General features: G+C 36.7%; 1 protein-coding gene across 4 annotated transcripts in view; it reads left to right on the forward strand.

Moving 5' to 3' along the window:
* Positions 1 to 12,712, forward strand: part of LOC149153388 (hydroxyacylglutathione hydrolase 2, mitochondrial-like) — a 323,641-nt gene that overhangs the window by 248,994 nt on the left and 61,935 nt on the right. The window lies entirely within an intron of this gene.

Consider the following 12,712-nt stretch of genomic DNA (forward strand, 5'->3'; position numbering starts at 1 on the left):
TTTATTATTATTTTTTAAACTTTTAAATTTTTAAATTTTTTTTATTATTTTTTATTTATTTCAATTTTTTAAATTTTTTAATTTTTTTATTATTTATTATTTTTAAAATTTTAAAATTTTAAATTTTTTTTTTTATTATTTATTATTTTATTATTATTTTTTAAAATTTTAAATTTTTTTATTATTTATTATTTATTTCATTTTTTTAAATTTTTAAATTTTTTTATTATTTATTATTTTATTATTATTTTTAAAATTTTAAAATTTTTTTTTATTATTTTTTATTTATTTCATTTTTTTAAATTTTTAAATTTTTTATTTATTTTATTATTTTATTTCATTTTTTAAATGGATCATCGAACTAAACCTTTGGAAACATCACCCAGGACCTAGGACTTAGGACTCACGAGGGCATTTAAAACATTTTTCGACCCTCAAGACACATTACATCATGACTTTTACAACTTACATCTCAAGGGGACAAGCCCACTTAACACAGACCCTCATAAATCACCCAGTTCTGCGACACAACTATAATCTAGCATATTAACACACTAGGATTCTCCTAAAGTTCTAATGACAAAATCCATCCCGGCTTTGGGGTCAGGTTTGAAGGAAAACTCTGCCGATCCATGGATCGGTGAGACGAAAAACCTTCCGGGACATAGATTATCATAGAAAGTTAGGTCCACCTAGGCAATTTTACATACATGACTCTGATCTGCTTAGATTATTTACAATTCATACATGCATACTAGGTTTACAATTGAAATGATCAAGCTGCTGATGACTGTAGGCTGGCACGGACACGTCGTTCAGGTGCTACCCCTTTCTGCCAAGAAAAGAGGGTGTACTGCATGGGAAGTTGACCAGTAGAGGTCAACAGGCTAGAAGTTGATGTCTTCTGCTGATTGGAAGTGCTTACAAATGGTGATTTGAAGATGACCGCAAGCTATTGGAACTTGGCTCTAAGAGTCAGTAGTTTAAGAACATTTCTTAATTTAGCTGGAAGTTGATGCCTTTTGCTAACTGGAAGTGATTGCAAATGTTGATTTGAAGATGAACACAAACTAGTGTCTAATAAAAGCTGCAAGTCTTCTATTAAATGGTGGTTTCAAGAAGACCACAAATCGAATCATGCTCATGGCTTTGACTTTGGCTCTAGTTCTAATTCAAGCTCACTTGTACATGCTTGATTGATAGGGCTTCAAAACAAAAAACATCAATGTGAAAGGAAAAAATTCTTTCTACAATGCTCACAAGGATAATGATTGAAAACTATAGTCTTCCGTGTGGAAAACTTGATGAGGGTGTTGGTTTCTACTGAAAATGCACCCATTTACAATGCAATTTAACTAGTAAAATTACAAAAGAACTATTTGCAAGTTACCAATAATCTTGATTCTAAATATGAATTAATCCTTGTGAAATTTCCATGATTGCAATAAACTAGAATTTAATCTTCTATTTACTGGAGATTATTTGTCTTCTGTAATTTACTTTATGGCAAATAACAATTAAATCACTATTGCAATATTAACAATTAAAAAACAATGTGGAATGTAAAAACTGGAATTGAGAAAATATGCACACACACACAAAAATATGACACCATTATTTTTGGACAAATGTCCTTGGAAATACCCCGAAGGAAAAACCAATGCAACAGATGAAGTTTTTATTATTATTCAACAATTTAGGAGAAATTACAATTGGTTGTTGTTTACTGGCAAACCTCCGACAAATACTGGTCTCCATAGGAAAAATAATCTGGAGACTAATTGTCCCTTCTGCAAATCAATTTGGCCCTATCTTGGCAATGTGAAAATTCCACCACTGGAATCTTATTGTAGCAACTAGTATTATTTCTCCTAGTTGTTAATTAATTTAACAATTTACCTGCTACGGAAAATATTGAAACAAACACACTTGAACCTTCACAAATAAAATTCCGTGGAAAAATAAAATGCTGGAAGATGAAAAATGCTAGCACACACATAAAATTAACACAATTATTTTTGGACAAAAGTCCCCAGAAAAACCCAACTTGGGAAAACCAGTGCAGCAGTGAGGATTTTTATTATTATGCAACAGTAAATATCTGAGTACAATTTGGATGTCTGAAACTAACAATCTATAGCAAGAAAATCTGGGCAAAATTATTGAAGGGAATTTACCCTTCCTCCACAAGCAATCTCGGCACAACCTGCCTTCAGAAAACTCGGCCCTCTGACCCTCTGCGTCAACCTCTGCACTCCACTGCGCAGTTTGCTTGCCGTCAAGCCTCAAACCAGCCTCTGATGAAGTCATTCTACCTTCAACTGTTGAGGAAATCGTCTCTCCGGCCTTTTAGAACCTCTCCTTGGCCTCTGGAACTGAGAACGATTTTCTCTCCAGCAAATTGAAATGCCCTCTCCAGCTCTCTTCGACAATTCGCCGTTGCTACTAAGGAAATCGATTTGCCAAGAAATCGAACTGCTAAAGTGTCCTCTCCATCACCACATGGACCTCCTCTTATAGTCCACTGTTGTAACACCAACGACCAAGATTAAAACTTAATCAATGGCTAGGATCATCTCTGTGTCAATTTCTAGACTATTTTCACCTTATCTCAATTAATACTGATTAATTAACAATATTCCCTAAGTTTAGACTTAGGAAATATTTAAAAAACTGTTAATAATTTAATTGAGACACTTCTAGGTGGAATTTCTAGAAACGATTTCTGGGTTTTGGAGATCTCGTGTATTCTAGTCTCTCCACAAAATTTCAAGGCTAGAACACATCCGATGCTACAAAAACTAACACTCCCTCTTAGCGAGGAATGTGTTCTAGTGTTGCACACCATGCCACAACACCCTGTCTCTACATCATCTCCTGTTACACTGCTGATGTCTGGCCATACTGCCCACCAATCATTGCGCAACTCTGATAACTACTGCATTTGTGCTGCTGCTGACCCTTTTGTACTACTGCCAACACTGCATCTGCATTGCAACTCCCTCTGATCTGTCGCTGCTGCAACTGAGAAACATCCTAATTCTGTGATCAGTATGATGCATCTGTCTCCCGAGTCCTGACTGTATGCACTGTCACTGAGGAATCTGCACTACTGCTGACTCTGCACCGTGCCATTTGCACTGCTGCCAACTCTGCACTGCGCTCCCCAACATCTGACTACTACTAGTCTCTACAACTGTCACTCTAGCATTTGATTGCATCTACTGCCACTGATCCATCCTGCTACTGAATACTGTGGGCGCCCGTAGCAAGGTATTGATCCATGAGGTGGACTCCTCAAGGACCCTGCCCATTTGTAGCTCTCTGGGGATACAACTCTAAATCACCCCACCTCACCCCTAGAGGTATATGGGCAATCATCGTGAAGTCTTCCTCCACATGGAGGACAACATATCGATCTTTGCTGAAGCTGCTTGCTACTCCTGCTTCTCCTCCTTGTCCTTCTTCCTGAGAGGACACTAGGTACTATAGTGGCAATGCTAGGGGCAGCATGGGCAGCATATTGAGAGGGAGCTGCAGTACAGATGTAACAGTAGCAGTGGCAGTGGTAGCATTACAGGGAGCAGCAGTGCAGAGGATGTGAGGCAGCAGGCCAAGCATCAACACAAGTACCAATGCAGAAGATCAATGTGATGTTTCTATAGTGAAGCATTGCTAGAGCACATTTCTCGCTAAGAGGGAGTGTTGATTTTTGGTAGCATCAGATGTGTTCTAGCCATGAAAATTGGTGGAGAGGCTAAGGCACGTAAGATCTCCAAGGCCCAGAATTCGTTTGGGAAAATTCCCCTCAGATGGAAAGATATTAAAATAATTAATATTTCTAATGAGACCCTAAGTCTAAACTTAGGAAAATTAAAATATTAATGTGTATTTTTATAATATGGGTGAGAAAGTTCTAAATAACTAGGATCAAGCCAAATCTAATCTTAGCCGTTGATTAGGGACTTAATCTTGGCCGTTGAATCGACAACAGGAAAAGTATAAAAGGAGGCTTGAGGGTCAGTTGGAGGTACACCAAGTTGATCAGTCAAGTAGATTTTTTGGGGTAGGGTTTGCTAAGAAATCGAGTTAGTGATCTGTTGCAGCGAGGGGCAGTTCGACAAAAGGTCGAGAATACATATAAGAGAGGCAGAAAAAGTGTCGAAGAGACAACGCAGAGCCTAGGAATGTTGACGTAGAGGCTGAGGAGGCCAGCGCAGAAGACGTAGAGGGCTCCAGAGTTGACGCTGGGCTATAGAGGCAACACTGAGGAGTTTTTGTGGGGCAGACTGGGAGTTGAGAGGCAGTCGCAAAGCTGTAGAGGGTGACGCAGTGCCAGAGAGAAGCTTGGAGCAGCTTTCGCTATCCACCTAAGGAACTGTCTAAGTTGCTGTGCGATCAATCATTTGGTTGCTGATCAGCCGAAATATCTGTCTCCGAAGAGAGGTACTTCTGCCAAGGAAAATCTATGAGGGGTGAGCCATTTCTAGCACCCTAGTTGTATTAAAAAAACTGCATAATAATAAAACCCTCATATCTGCTGCACCTGTTTTCCCGCATTAGATTTTTCTGAGGACGATTGTCCAAAAATAATGGTGTCCCTTGTGTTGTCTCAGTTTATTTCAATTGTTGATCTGTATATGTGTGAAGGCTGCATTTGTGTTTATTTCGGTATTTATATTAATAAATAACTTGTTAATGGAAGGAACACGTAGGAGATAATAAACCAAATAATGCAGTAGGGATTTCTAATGTGTCAGACTTAGAAATTTCCACAGACTGTATTTGGAATTAGATCAATCAGTTCGTCAACTGACGATAGGTTGGGAGAAAGTTTACGGTAACCAGTTGTTGTTGTTGTTGTGAAACAGTAAGTTTCTCCAACAATTTTGAGGCTTCATCCATATGAGGGCCAAGGTGACTATGATGAATCCCTTTGAATAACCTATAAGGAAACCTAACTTTATGCTTTTTCCCTAGAACCTGACAATCACTAGTTGATGGATCAACAATAAGTTGATAAGAATTTTCAGACCATACTTCCAAGACCTTAGGAGTGTTGGTTTTGAGTAGCATCAGATGTGATCTAGCTCCAAAATTTTGTGGAGGGGCTAGAATACATGAGATCTCCAAGACCCAGAAATTGTTTGGAGAAATTCCACTCAGATGATGAGTTATTGAAATAATCAATATTTTTAATGGGGTTTCTAAGTCTAAACAAGGAAAATAAAAATATTAATGGGTATTAATAAAGATATGGGTGAGAAGCTTCTAAGAGATGAGGATCATGTCTGTTTTAATCTTAGCCATTGATTACGGACTTAATCTTGGCCGTTGATTCATCAACAGGAAAAGTATAAGAGAAGACTTGAGAGTTACTTGGAGACACACCAGGCAAATACTCAGTAACCCGAGGGAAATTAGTTTTCAAGGAGAAGAAGTTTGATTTTAGAGGGAGAGTTGCAAGGGTGAAGGAAGAGGAGGGTTTCAGCATCAGTCGGAGATTGAGGAGGAGGTGACGCAATGCCTCAGAGAGACAGCGCAGAGGGAGAGCTCTGAGAGATAAAGCAGGCAGGGATGCAGTTCTCACGCAGATGGCTCCTTCACTAGGCTTGTGAGTCCTTGGAGGCTTGATCTCTCACCCAAATGAAGGACTGTTCACTGTTGTCATACCTTTGCTGTACCTTGCATGTGTGACTGTTTCTAGCCCTAGAAACTGTCATGTATACTTCATTTTTCTACTTTCTTCCTTTGCTTGAGATTCTTTCTTTCTCACTGAAGTAGGAGGCCTTTTTAGGCCTATTTACTAGCCCAACCAATGAAGAATATGCACCTGTGATTTTACTTCTGATTTAGCCACAGACTTCCTTCACTTTCTCGCATGTATAACTGTGTGTACACTTGAAAATGGGCCCTTAGACTTTGCTGTTCTATTTCCTTTCCTCGCTGCCCTAGTAGACCTTTTCCCTTCGTCTTTTCTTACCTTCCTCTTCACTGATTTCAGAGCTCTTGTTGTACGTTTTCTTTTGGAGTGGACAACCTCTATAAATAGAGGTCTGTCCCTTCAATTAAGACAACATTGTTGATTTGGGGTAGCATCAGATGTGATCTAGCCACGAAAATTGGTGGAAAGGCTAAGGCACACAAGATATCCAAGACCCAGAAATGGTTTGGGAAAATTCCACCCGTTGGAGAGATATTAAATAATTAATATTTTTAATGGGGTTCCTAAGTCTAAACTTAGGAAAACTAAAATATTAATGGGTATTAATATAAAACTGGGTGAGAATGTTCTAAATGACATGGATCAAGCCAAATCTAATCTTAGCCGTTGATTTGACACTTAATCTCAACCGTTGAAGACATAACAGGAAAATTATAAGAGGAGGCTTGAGCATTAGTTGGAGACATACCAAATTGATCTGTCAGTTCGATTTTTCGGAGCGGGGTTTTCTAAGAGAATCGAACTAGTGATCTGTTGTAGCGAGGGGCGGTTCGGCACGAGGCTAAGAATACATAGCAAAGAGGAAGAGATAGTGCTAGAGAGACATCACAGAGCTTGGGAAGGCTGATGCAGAGGCAGCAAGGAGCTACGAAGAGGCTGAAGAGGCCAGCGTGGGTGACGCAGAGGGTCTAAGGGCTGACGTAAAGAGCAAAGGGGCTGACACAGGCTTCAGTAGCTGCGCAGAGGCTAGCGAAGCTGATGCAAGGCCAAGAGGCAGCGCCGGGAGATTTTCGTGGGGCAGACTAAGTGCTAGTGAGCCGAGAAGGGTGACACAGTCCCTGCAGAGTGACACAGAGCAACAAAGAAGCTTGGAGAAGCTCTTTTTGTCCAGCTAAGGAGCTGTCGTAGTTGTTGTGGCATCGTTCATCCGGTGATTGATCAACCGGAATATTTGTCTCTGAGGAGAGGTACTATTGCTGAGGGCATTCTCTGTTGGGTGAGCCATTTCTGGCACCCTAGATGTATTCAGAAACTGCATAATAATAAAACCCTCATATCTGCTGCACCGGTTTTCCTGCATTGGGTTTTTCTGGGGACGATTGTCCAAAAATAACGGTGTCCCTTGTGTGTTTGTCTCAGTTATTTCAGTTGTTGATCTGTATATGTGTTAAGGTTGCATTTGTGTTTATTTTCGGTATTTATATTTATAAATAACTTGTTAATGAAAAGAACAAGTAGGAGAAAATAAACCAAATAATGTAGTAGGGATTTCTGACGTGTCAGACTTAGAAATTTCAACAGACATGACTGGCTACATTTAGGCTGACTTATAGTTTTCATTATAATTCAACTTTTACCCATTGTTTTTCTTCTTGAGACTTCGTTAATGCTTGTAGAGGATTTGACCATGCTTGGAGGTGTTCCCATGACCTTGTATGATGTCATACATGATGTATCATGCCCTCAAAGGGTCTCATTATAATTATATTTTGACTTTGACTCTCTAGAAGCACTTCAAAATGTGCTTGTCCTATTTTCAATGAGCAAGAAACTCATTAACAAATAATATCAAAATAAATTCTCTTTTCTTGAATAAGTACAAATATCAAAATTACATATATGAAGAGCGAACCTAGTTACATTTTCTCCAACGTGAGGATCTATAATTGATTTTCTACCCCTTGAAGTGTGTCCTAGTAGAAATTTTAGGTGTAGAGGTCCAATTTCGACTTCTCATACCCCATACAACTTTTCTAGACATCACTTATTACAATTGACATAGACAATTTATTAAAAAATTTAATAATTTAAAAAATGGTACCTAGACATAATCAAATTCCGTGAAACTTTACGAGTGATCTAACATGGTAATATACATTGACTCTAGACACTAGGACTCACTTTCAAGCCACACTCCAGCTTTGGGGTTCTAACATGGAGAAAAAACTCAAAATTATTAAGCGCTGAAAAAAAACAAATAATTAACCAAGTAAAAAAAACTCCCTAGAGTGAACTCACTTGATAACAAAGTCTTAAGCTACCTGGACCTTTTACATGACTCTATTTCATCATGCTATTATCACTTACAATATCCCCGCAAGGCTTGTGGAATCCGAGTACAATAGAGAAGAAGAGAGAGAAGACAACTTAGAAGCTCTAATGATGTCTGGAGACTGGAACTATGTAAGTGCAGGAATCCTCTAACATATCCTTGAGCATGGAGTCTTCAAGTGTACTTCGATGGTCAACAGGATTAACACTTAAATTTGCTGCTACAAGGGTTTCAAGAAGAGGGAAGATTTGTCACTTGGAAAGGAGCTTTGGATAGGGTGCATTATATCTAAAGTTCTTGTTGTTTTTACTTTCTAGTTGAATCCTCAATGTTATGTTGTTTCTGTGAAAGGTTGTGTTGACCACTACGTGTCAACGACCCATAGCAGTACACACCTTTTTTTCGTAAAAGGGATAGCGCCTGATCGATGTGTCTGTGCCGTCTAGTTATCATCATTAGCTTGATCATCATGTTATAATGTAAACCCATTTTACATGTATATGATGTAAATAATCTCAACAGAACCATGTTATGTATGTAACAACCTAGGTAAACTTATCTTTCTAGTGACGATCTCCATTATGGGAGGTTTTTTGTTTCACCGATCCATTTTTGGATGGTCGGAAGAGTTTTCCCCTCCAGTCTTACCACAAAGCTGGAATGGATTTTGTCGTTAGGATCTTAGGCGAGTCTTAGTGTTCTAGATCGAGTCCATGTAAAAGTGATTTGGGAATAATACTAACTATTTGGTTAGGTTATTTTATTACAGATTGCTTGGTCTGCTGAATTATATTTGTGTCGCAAAAATGGGTAGTCTGTGAGGGTCTATTACAAATGGGTTTTCCTCCTTATGATGTAAAAAATATGAAAATCATGATGTAAAGTGTTTTGAAGGTTGGAAAAATAATTTATCCCCTTATAGGTTAATTAATTAAATTTTATGGCCCAAAATTAATTAAAATCCTAAGCCAGAAATTTAATTAATTCTAAGTCCTAAATACATTTAAATTCTCCAAAGGAAAAATTCTTCGGTCCTAAAAAATTAAATTTTTAAGAGGTCTTGGGACTAAGGTAAATTAATTATTTTGCTAAATGTTAAACCTTTGATTTCTGGGGGTTAAGTCAAAGTCAATTTTTTGGGGAAATTAACTCAAAAAATTATTTTTGAGTTAATTAAAATGCATTTAATTAAAAATTTCGAATTTCCCTAAATATTTAAATATTTCGACGGATGAGATTAAAATAAATTTTAATCTTCATCAACGGCCGAGATTGCTTTGATGTGGATCACTCAAACTAACTGTTAAAGGATTTATCTTTAAATAGGAGGTCATTTGTCAGTCAATTCATCCAATCTTTGAATCGTGTAATAAGCTCTCAAGCTCTCTTGTATACTTTTTTGAATTAATGCAAAAGTCTTTGGGGTTTCAACGTGCTGTGGTGTTCCTCTTCATGAACTTATGGTAACACTGTTTTAATTTTTGCTTAATGTTATGTGAAAACTATCAATCAATAGCTCTTTTAGAATAATTTGAATACAGGTATCTTATTCAGTTTGTTAGATCTAGGGTAACATTCTAAATTTTGATCGAAGTAGTAGATATCTCTATTTCTTCAGAATTTCATTGTTGTTCTATTTCTCTACTTGGTTTGATGGTTGATCTAGTGTTTGCAGGAGATTTTTTGAGTTTTCGTTGAGCGTTTGGGGATAGTTCTCGGTTGGACCAGCCAACTCTCAACATGTATTTTCTGAAGAGCCTACTTCACATAAGCTCCGGGACTTATCTTAAGATTAAATTATTTTTCCTGCAGGGTGTTTCTGGGCTAGTACCTCTCCAAAATTTTCAAAATTTATTTTTAAATAATTGTGGAAAATTGATAGATCTAGTTGTTGAGAGCCTTAGATTATCAGATCTGGGAGCGGAGTTGGACTCATACTCCTCAGATTTGATAGATCTACCATCTTTGTGCATAGATCTGTAAATTTTTTAGTTTTCTGACTTGGATTTTTGGGGTTTTATTTATTTTTGTATATTTGGGTTCTGGGTGTTGTTGTTTTCGTTTTTGCAGGTGAACGGTGCAGATTTGAAGGAGATTTTTTTTTTATTTGAAGCCAGATCTAGGCCCTGGAGGGTAAGATCTAGCCTCAAAATCATTTGCAGAGGCATTATCCCAAATTTTTTCCAGTTTGAGGGTTTTCAAATTTACATCTCGGAATTTCATGAATCTTTCTTAAAGCATATTTTAAAACCTGGAGTATATTGGCTTAACAAAGCTTATACTCCTTAAAGCTTATACGCAGTTAAACTTTGCTCCTTAACCTGCATTCTTGCAACCCCCACTCTTCCTCCTCATCGCAACACCTTCACTCTGAAACCCCTCTCCAAATTGAAGCTCCGAGCTTCCATCGCTGCCATTCTCCTCCCCCTTGGACCCTTCATCTATTTTCCTTCCATCTCTCATCTGCGTTTGCTTGCAAGCCTTCATTGTTGCCCGAATCCCCTCGTTCTTCCTCCTCTCTGCGTGTCTTTTCATCAGCGGTCGTCATTGCTGCTCACCTGCATGCGGATCTCTTCTCCTTTCCTTCGAGCTTCATCCTTCGCCATCGAACTTCCAGTCCTTGCATTCCCATTCTTCCATACCCTCACTCCTTCCTTTGCCGTCGTTGCTTCTCTTTGAGCTTGCAGAGAAACAATACGAATTCCACTTTGATCTAATTTTTTATCTTTTGTTTTAATCTTTGCTTTTGTGTTAGGGTTAGGTTTCATAGCATAATAATTCGATTTTTTCTTTTTGTTGCTTTTCATTTCAATTTTTGTTTTGATTTTTTCATTTTTTTTTTTATTTTGTTTAAATTAAAAAAAGAAACTTAATATCTATATATATATATATATATATTTTTTAATTTTATGACTTTGATTTCTTTTAGAAATCAAATTTCATTTTTTAATTTTGGCTTTTCCTTTTGGTTTTGATTTTTTTTGACATTTTGATTTTGCTTGAGATAAAAAACAAAAATTTTAAAAATTCTTTAATTCCATTTTTTATTAATTTGACTTTGATTTTCTAAAGAAATTAAATCAAAAGAGAATTTTTGTGCATTGAGAGTTTAAATTTTTATGTGGCCTTTGGCCCATTAAAAATTTAATTCATTATGTTTTTTTATTTTTATTTTTATTTTTCACATTTGTCACATTAATTTTTTTTTTTTAACCACATTAAATTTGCTTCATAAGCTTAGCACATTAAATTTGCCCAAAGAATATTTAAATTTCCTTCTTGGTGTCTTTTTGTGCTAAGGGTAAAATCTAAAAGAAAACTTTTATGGTATTAAATATTTTAACTTCTCCATAGTCAAACACACTTAATTTTTAATCATCTCTAAATCTTCTGGATTTGGGTCATTTAATGAAAAATCATTTTAATTCTGGAATTCTTAAGTGTTGTAGCATCTAAATTTCATGGTTCTTCAAAGTATTTAGATCTCTAGAAATTTAATTGCTAGAATATTTTGCATCTATTGAGATTGATCGTCATATTAATTGCTTGAATAATTTGATGTTCATTGCATGTTAGATATTTTGCGAATATTTCGAGTAATTATCAAAGTACTCTATCATAGAATTGTGATAAATTGCATATCTTTTGTTCCTAAGCTGAGTATTTATGTTGGCATTGATATTGGATTGTAAAGAAGTTTTTGTTCTCTTTGAGCTATAATTGTATAAAAAAGATTTGAAGTAAGTTTGTGGTTTAATTGTGAATTTTTTAAAGGGGTTTATCTTTAAATGTTTGTCTAGTGAAGTGAACATTTCATTGTGGTGATTAAGGGCTTTTACGACACAAGTGTTTATGATCCTCAAGTCTAACTTCATCTCATCATCTCGTGCATTTGCATATAAGTTAGCTTTGCATAAATAAAATTTACTTCCAAGCATAAGCTTTGTCGATAGAGAGATAGATATCCATATATCTTTGCTTGAGAACCCTGCTTTTAATAGTACTTAAAATAGTGACCTTGCATTCGTTAGAGCCACAACTTTCTATAGCGCTGAAGGCACCGGGTATGTTAGATTTTCAGGAAAGGTATCGTTAATCACACCTTAGTGTGCTTCACCTTATCTTCTCTCTGCCAATTACTATGAAATCATGCTCAACACAGAAAGGATCGAAGGATTAAAACCTAGATAGGCATTTAACTAAAATTAACCAAGATTCTTGCATCTCACATTAGTTTTAGGATCTGCATTTCATATATGACAGTCATTCATCTAAGCAACAGTTGCCAATCAATTACTTGGTCTTCATTTCCCTAGCAAGATTGTTGACTCCATAAGGCACTGGTATTAATTGCTTAAATCTAATCAAATCCCATAAATCTTGCTGAATCTTAATCAAGTACTTGGTCGCTTCATTGTGTCTCCTGCACTGGTTGGTTCCTGACTAGTTCTCTTTCATTCCATTTTCATAGGGTCTACCCCCCTTAGCCTGCTATAGGAAGACAACTTAAATGGAGAGATTGGGGATTAGGGTGACAGCCCCGATCTGAGCCGTTGTCGTGGTGCCTAGACATTTTGTACGACAACAAGTTGTAGCTATATTTTGCTAGTAGCAGGATCACATCTTATTGTTATCACATGTGCATATAAGGGTACCTTTTGAAGGGTCTGGTACTCATTATTTTCAGCGATATAAATTCTGCAACAATTAGTTTT

Source organism: Pinus tabuliformis, chromosome 9 (genome assembly GCF_031772625.1).
Source record: "Pinus tabuliformis cultivar Carrire ecotype Pingquan chromosome 9, CPIR1, whole genome shotgun sequence".
NCBI lineage: Eukaryota > Viridiplantae > Streptophyta > Pinopsida > Pinales > Pinaceae > Pinus > Pinus tabuliformis.